At 42.0% G+C, this 8530-nt stretch overlaps 1 pseudogene; it reads left to right on the top strand.

The window, feature by feature from the left end:
- The first annotated feature begins 1547 nt into the window (after positions 1-1547).
- Positions 1548-3260, top strand: LOC124985416 (dnaJ homolog subfamily B member 6-like; annotated as a pseudogene).
- Positions 3261-8530: the final 5270 nt, after the last annotated feature.

Below are 8530 nucleotides of genomic sequence, written 5' to 3'. Positions count from 1 at the left end.
TGCAATGTTCCCAGGGGCCCGGACCTACCTCCTGGGCCTGGGAGCCTCACCCTTTGCAGGCGAGTCTCCTTAGGCTGCCTCTCCCTGAGAATCTGCCCGCAGTGCTGGAAACTTCGCTCCACCCCTAGGCATGTCTCTGCGCGGCTCTTCCAGCAAGAAGCCACCTAGCTCCTCGGACCCTGCTCTGCACCTAATCGCCTGGCTATGCGGCCCCTCCTCTGAGCCGCCACCTGGAGCCCCGTACAATAGCTCCGATACCCACAGACCCGCCACACACCTCCTCCTCCGGACAGCCGCCCGGTGTTCCGACGCAGTCACTAGGAGCCCAAGCAATTCACTTCACGTCTCCTCCTCCCACCAACCGCTCATAGCCCTAGGCAGTCACTCCAAGTCCAAGTGACCCGCCCTGTTCCTCCTCCTCCTCCTCGGGGTAGCCCCCCGGGTGCTCAGGAGCGGTGGCTCCGAGACCAAGTGACCCACCATGCTCCTCCTCCAGGCAGGCCACCGGTGTTCAGGAGCAGTCGCTTTTAGTCCAATCAACTCACCACTCGCCTCCTCCTCTGGCAACCGCCTGTGGTTCTGATGCAGTGACTCCTAGACCAAGCGACCCGCCGCACTTCTCCTCTTCCTCCGGGCAACCCCCCGGTGTTCAGGAGCGGTCGCTCTGAGTTCAAACAGCTCACCACGCAGCTCCTCCTCTGGCAACCGCCTGTGGCTCTGATGCAGTCACTCCTAGACCAAGCAACCCGCTGTGCTTCTCCTCTTCCTCTGGGCAACCCCCCGGTGTTCAGAAGTGGTCACTCTGAGTCTAAACAGCTCACCACACTGCTCCTCCTCAGGCAGCCGCCCAGAGCCCCAGTGGTTGCTCTGAGTCAAAGCGCTGTGCTGAGCCGCCTCCTCTACGATGATCCCAGTTGTCCATGTTTACCGCTTCAGCGGGGGGAGGGGCGTCTCGCCGGGCAACTCCACTTCACAAAGTTCCCTGCGTTCCGGGGCTACCGCCCCATCTGGGACACCTCCCCAATGGGAGAGACTCACCCAGTGGCTTTGAGTTGGTCCCAAGTCTCTCACTATCTCCTCTTTTGAATCTTTCATCCTGGAGCAACGTGAAATGCAGCCGCCCCCTAGTCCGCCATCTTGAAACCTCAGATTGATTTCTTTGAGGCTTGTTTTTTTAGAACATTTTTTTTCCCTCTCTTCTTCCCTCTCCCTAACAAGATTGGGAAGGCAAGGTTATCTTTTTCTTTCCCTGGTAAACTGCCTTTAAACACACCCACTACAGGAAGGAGATGCCTGCTGAAGATCTGGGAGGTGAATATCTCCTAAATTAACAAGTGAATCCTAACACATCATCTGAGTACCCTGAAATCCACTACCAAAGGACATCTGGAGTGGGGAACTTGAAGGGTTATGGAAAATAATATTCCTGGCGCACGAGGAGCTGCTGCCACCGCTACCAGCGCAGCTGTACAGGACCCTGAGCACCCAACCGCCCCCCCCATCCCATCAGCTGCATCCTTGGACTTGTTCCAACAATCTGTTAAAACATGGTGGATTACTATGAAGTTCTAGGCGTGCAGACATGCCTCTCCCGAGGATAACAAAAAGATATATTAGAAACTGGCACTAAAGTGGCATCTAGATAAAAATCCTAAGAATAAAGAAGAAGCAGAGAGAAAATTCAAACAAGTAGCCGAGGCATATGAGGTGTTATCAGATGCTAAAAAATGGGACAGCTATAACAAGTATGGCAATGAAACCTTAAATGGTGGAGGTGGAGGTGGAAGTCAATTTGATAGTCCTTGAGTTTGGCTTCACGTTCCGGAACCTATTGGGGTTCAATATCGACTGATCCCCAGAGAGTCAAAGTGCACACACAGCAATGCAAATCACACAACAAGGTTTTATTGCAACCTGGACCACAACCAGCCTCTCAGACCACTACCATGGCTGAGTGGGGAGCGGCCCCAAGGGATGAGAAAGCACTATACTTAAGAAATTTCCAATCATTCACATACAAAGACCTGTACATTATTGGTTAACATTGGAACAGCTAAACATTGTTCTCTTTTGGTTGGGTCCTGCCAATTCATTTGAATCTCATTGGGTCCCACCAAAACTGAATGGTCCTGGAGGAAGAAGGGAGGAGGGAGGTGGTGAACTATGCAGGAGATGAGTCAGAGCTAGGCCCCTTCCCCTGTCCTTGATAGATAAGGTTTCTGGGCAGCTGCCCATTTCTCAGACAGATATCTCTTAACAGCCTTGATAAACCCCAGGGGCCCAGTATGTCCTGTTTGTCCTGTATTGGCTCTTGAGGGTAGTACCTGTGCGCCCTTTCCTTTGGGGGAGGTTTTACGGGCCAGTTCCCAAAATGGCTTGTTCATTCAGCATGGCTGCACAGATGTCACCTTGTTCTCAACAAACCCAGGTGATGTCTTCAGGGAAATTTTTGGTGGAAGGTACCCATTTTCGTTTGACTTCTTCGAAGACCCATTTGAAGACTTTTTTGGGAACTGAAGGGGTCCCTGAGGAAGCAGAAACCAAGGTGCAGGCTCATTTTTCTCTTCTTTCAGTGGATTTCCATCATCTGGAAGTGAATTTTCTTCATTTGATACAAGATTTACTTCATTTGGGTCACTAGGTCACAGTGGCCTTACTTCATTCTCTTCTACATCATTTGGTGGAAGCGGGATGGGTAACTTCAAATCTATATCAACTTCTACCAAAATAGTAAATGTAAAGTATAAAGCTGCTCCCCCACCCATTCCATTGCAGTCATTTTCCCCACCTCCCAACCACTTGTCAATCTGTGAACATCCTAGCTAGCTATTGGTTCATCAGTCAGCTTGCAAGTATCCTTCTCCGATATTGGTCCCCTGTTAGCCTGGCGGAATTCAACTGTTTACTATAGCTTCCCCGCCATCTTTTTCCCATCCTTCTGTCTGTCCTCCTCACTTTCTCTATCCTCCTGGCTTTCACACTCTCTCTAGAGCATGCCCTTTCTCTTTCCTTTCTCTTTTCCTCTCATTTTCTCTCTTACACTGCAGGGAGACACTCTGTTTGCTTAATAAACTCCCTTATGTGATTTCCCGTGTCCAGCATGGTTCCATGGGATTTCCTCACAGTAAATGGCAGAAAAAATCACTACAAAAAGAATTGTTGAGAATGGTCAAGAAAGAGTAGAAGTTGAAGAAGACGGCCAGTTAAAGTCCTTAATGATAAATGGTAAGGAGCAGCTGCTACGCTTGGATAACAAGTAATTCAACACACACATTTAACAGAAATGTTAAACTATAACAAGCACCATTTGAGGATTAACAGGAACATTTTTTTTTGAAGATTTCAGATGAACTCAACTTTCAGTATAATTGTACCTAATCTGAAGTATTTATAAACAGCTCATTGGAGCCCCTATTTGTCATAGACTTTTGAGTTTATTGTTGGGATGTGTGTTTATTGTTGGGATTGTGTGCAATAGGACCATTTGTTTGTTTGTTTGTTTGTTTGTTGTCTTTAAAATTGTTGTAATCTCTGTATGCACTTTGCTTTTTTATTAACCGTAATCCAAGGTGAGCCTTGACTTTGAGTAGTGCTAGGACAAGATTGTATTCTAACACCAGCATGGATCTGCTTTCCATTGTGTTTGACATGTGAGCTAAGTAGTGTCAGCATGCTGTAAGCTAACATTGTCGGGATGAGTCTCCTGTAGAAATCATTTGTTTTTTGTTTTTTGTTTTTTGTTTTTTTTCAGTATTTAGTAATGAAAGATATTAATGCATTAATGGTAATACATTTCTGGTTTAATATAAATTTAAGGATGTTTTCCAGTTGTGCATGAATGCTGGCAACTTAGTAAAGTTTTGACAATTGTTTAAATATGTAATATTAAGCTTAGGTTTAAAAAAGCTGGTAAACTGGGTCTTTGTCATTTGCTTTAAAAAAAAAAGAAAAAAAATATGAATGTGTTTGGTGCATTAAAAAAAAAAAGAAAGAAAGAAAACAATATTCTAAAAGACAGTTCCCCAAGAAAAAAGGAAGGGACAGTGTGGCTCAGCAGGAGGGAGGAGAAACTGGCAAAACATTAAACCTCTACTAGCACACCCTTTCCTAATAACATTGGACCCTAAACTTAGACCTTCCCCCATCACAAATTAGCCCTAAATGGAGACACAGCAAATATTGAAATGGGGAAACAATGGATCCCAGATTAAAAACAATGAGTCTCAACCATTTTATAACCGCCCTCCTAAGTTAAGGATTTAACCTGTACACTTAGCTCCTGATGGTCAAAACTGCCCGTACGTGGCTTTCAATGATTACATCATTGCACCCTATAAAACCAAAATGCCCTCTGTAACTGAGGGCCATTTTCCTCATCTGGAAAATGGGTCCCAATGGCGCCCAAATCTGGGAAGGAATAAAGGCTTCTCTGAATCCATGGATGTCTGCTTCCCATCCTTTTGTACTTACAGAACTGTCTTGTAGGAATATTATTTTCCATAACCCTTCAATAGTAATAATAAGAAGTTGCAGTGGCAGAGCAACAAGGGCTATCTTCAAAGCATAAAGTGGACCAACCTCTGTTATATTTCCCCACTGTCAATTTCTGCATTCCATTTCTATTGATAAATGGGTGACAGCTGTCAGGGACCAAGAAGTTCTCATTCTGAGAACATTCTGACCTTTACAATAAGCAGCAGTGCCCCTCCCCCCCTCCTGGCTGATAATTCTGACAGTATGGCGCCTATGGTGCCGTCCCTGCTTCTCTTCCGGGACTTCACCTTCCCGCCAGCGCGAACTTGCACCCTATCAGGAGACCAATAGAAGAACACAGCCAACCAGCCTGCACCTCGTCATACCCCTCATTCCCTCAGCATAAATACCCGTGAGAACAATAAAAATTTGCAGCTTGATCAGAATTCCTGTCTTGCTGCCATTCCCTGTGTCTCTTGTCCCTTTCATTCCTTCTCTCTTAGGTTCGCCATCCTGCGTTGATGTCCCACGGGCCGGGACAGACAACATCTCCAAGTGGCTTCCTGCTAAAGAGGACAAAGTTGGGGCAAGTAACCTAAAGTCCTTGTTCTCTGTCAGGTGAACAGTTAAGGGTATTGAGGATGGGAGCAGTTCAGAGGTTCACAGTGGAAGATGGCAGGTGACTGAACAAGGCAAACTTAGGGCAGAGATCATGTTCTTCCATTTAATTGGGGTCAATATTAGTTCTGGAAGTCAGCTTTTATCTCTTTGTCCAATAGGCAATGGTTCATTATCTCAAATTAACTCAGTTGTATTAGAAGCACAATAGCAGGCAACAGTTATACAGTTTACATGGAAAATACAAAATGAAATTAACAGGGCAAATACATACTCAGTTTCTATAATAGCTATGAACCAAGCAAAATGATTTTTATAATCTTAAACCTTTACTTAGTTATGTATTATATCCCATTTATTTTGAGATCACAATGCTCTTCAGAACAAAATTCAATCTTCTGGAAAACACTCTAAATGAACTCAAAGGTAGACTATTTTGAAGCCATTCTAACATGGAGTAAGGTGAGAGACAGTTTTTTTTTTTTTTTTCCTTATCTCTGATAAGGTGGAACTCTTAACAAATAACACAATACACCATTATATCTAAAACATGAATCAAACAAAGGCTAAGAGAGCTTTTAACTTTCTTTTGTGTAGAAAAAGTAGCAAAATGTTTCCATGTTTTACAATATCACCTTTAAACAAATCAAGATGTCCTTATTACCTTCAATATGTACATTTAAGTTCCTATACCATTGTGAAGAGTAACACAAAATTGTATAAATACCATACTGACAACAGGTTACTTTATCCAGCTATAAAACATTAAATGACATGATTAAACACCAACCAAATTTGTTATTTCTATACAAAACCAAGACTATTGCTACAAATGATTTTATTTTTCATGAGATCCATATTTTTTAAAAAAATTTTAACAGACTGCATTTTTATTCATTGTACACAATTGGGGTAAAACTTTTTATTTCTATACTTGTACACAATGTAGATTCACACCATTCATGTAATCATACATATACATAGGGTAATACTGTCTCATTCTACTATCTTCCCTTCCCCCACCCCCTCCTGCCCCATTTGTCTACACCATCCAAAGTTCCTCCATTCTTCTCCTCCCTCCCACCCTCCCCCTCATTATGTATTGTCATCCACTTATCAGAGAAAACATTCAACCTTTGGTTTTTTGGGCTTGTTCTATTTTACTTTGCATGATATTTTCCAACTCCATCCATTTACCAGCAAATGCCATATTTTATTTTTCTTTATGGCTGAGTAATATTCCATTGTGTATATATACCACAGTTTCTTTATCCATTTATCAATTGAAGGGCATCTAGGTTGGTTCCACAATCTAGCTATTGTGAATTGAGCTGCTATGAACATTGGTGTGGCTGTATCTCTGTAGTATGCTGATTTTAGGTCCTTTGGGTATAGGCCAAGGAGTGGGATAGCTGGGCCAGATGGTGGTTCCATTCCAAGTTTTCTGAGGAATCTACATACTGTGGAGATTCCAGAGTGGCTGTACCAATTTTCAACTCCACCAGCAATTTATGAGTGTGCCTTTTCCCCCACATCCACGCCAACACTTATTATTGCTTGTGTTCTTTATAATAGCCCTTCTAATTGGAGTTAGATGAAATCTTAGGGTGGTTGCTATAGATAATTTTAGTTTAGAGAACAGCAACGTGATCAAGTGCTCTTCTAAGCTTTACATTGAACTAAGTTTAACTTTTAAAGTACAATTTAGAATCCAGAGTGCATGGGAACAATTACCACAGGTCTTCATGGGTTATCAGTACTAGTAAAAATCAAAGGATACCTTAAATCTCTTACATATTTAGGAAACAGTTAATTAACAGAAAAAGACTTAGTCAAAGCAAACAGATGAAAGATAGGTCTTCAAATGGCAGAGTACCCCTTCTATGTCAGACACAATGTACAAAAGAGCATTTATTGGTTACCTTGCCAGTAAACCTATATAAACTTACATTTTATAAACTTTCACATAACACTTAGACAAGGCATAGACATAGTTCTCAGATGTATACATATATCAAGTCACATATATTTAGTGTGTGAACTATTTTGTTATAACTTAAAATAATTGTTGTTTGTTTAACCAATACAAAGTAATCATTGAAGACTTTAAAACAGGTATAAATCCTAATTCCTTTAAGACTTAATTTGCCTAAATAATAAACCTAACAGATATAACAAAATTGTCTTGATAGATAAGAGCAGATCAGTGTTTCAATTTTACTTCATATCGGTACATTAAAGTTCAAATAATTTTGACCATGCTAATTATACCCAATTTAATCACAAATACAAACTTTTGGGAATTTATCTTCTGCAAACCCTCTGCAACTTACTTAAACATTCACAACTTGTTTACATTCTTATTTTTGTCCTCTTTCATCTTGGACTTTAGCACAAGAACATTACTTTACTGGACAAAACCCTTTCTCATCTAGAAACATTTCTTTTACCTTCTAATTTTCCATTCTAAAATATATTTCCATACCTATAATGTTCTTTTATCTTTTCTAGTTTCAGATCCTTTCTTAAATTCATATTCTGAAATAATCCTTATGAATATTATCTGTGCATTTAATTTATACAACAAATTTCATTCCAGGAGAAGGTTGGGCAATCCAGCATATACAAAAACTGTGCCTTAATCTTTTTTCTCCCAGGTTGCATTCAAGGGGTTTGAGTATCACAGGAAAGCAGGGAGCTGAAACTCCAAACCTTGGTTCTTATGTTGTGATGAAAGAAAATTTAAAGTCAGACACCAAAAGTCATGCAAAAAAACTATTGAAGTAAATCAAAGTGAGTTTCAAGCAGAGAGCACTCTCAAGAAAAAGAGTGGGCCATTTCTAAGCAGAGAACAACATAGGAGATAATGTTGTCTCCAAATTTATTACTGTTAAATGTTTACCAGGAGAGCTGGGGACCACTTCCTGTACTCTTTGTCAGGTGATGTTCAACTCCTTCACAACAGGCAATGGAGTTTTTTACCTTAGTTGGTCCTCTCCAGAACTGTCATGATGGCCATCCTATTTAGGGGGGGCTTCATTTATAAGCCAATCCCATGTTAATGTGGACACTGGGGTCTATTGGCATCAGATCTGCTATTTTGCTGCCTCATTATTCTCCCCCCCACACACACCATTTTACAATCTAGATTACGAGCCTGGTGAACTTCTGAGTCAAGTCATTGGTCCATTGCTCTTAGCCCATGAAATTCCACTACTTAAGAACAGCTCCCCTGCCATTCTCTCTCTCCCTCACTCTTGCTCTTGCAGGATCTCTCTCTCTCTCTCCTCCTCACTCTCACTTGCTTTCTCTCTCTCTCACTCACTCACTCTCACTCTCACTCTTGCTCTCTCTCTCCTTCTCTCTCATTTTCTCCCTCTCTTACCCTGCAGGCAGATACTCTGCCTGTTCACTTAATAAAATCTCTTGTGTGAGTTCC

This window comes from Sciurus carolinensis, chromosome 5 (assembly GCF_902686445.1).
Source record: "Sciurus carolinensis chromosome 5, mSciCar1.2, whole genome shotgun sequence".
Lineage (NCBI taxonomy): Eukaryota > Metazoa > Chordata > Mammalia > Rodentia > Sciuridae > Sciurus > Sciurus carolinensis.
The sequence above is the reverse complement of the archived record's forward strand: the minus strand, read 5'-3'. Positions and strand labels throughout refer to the sequence as shown.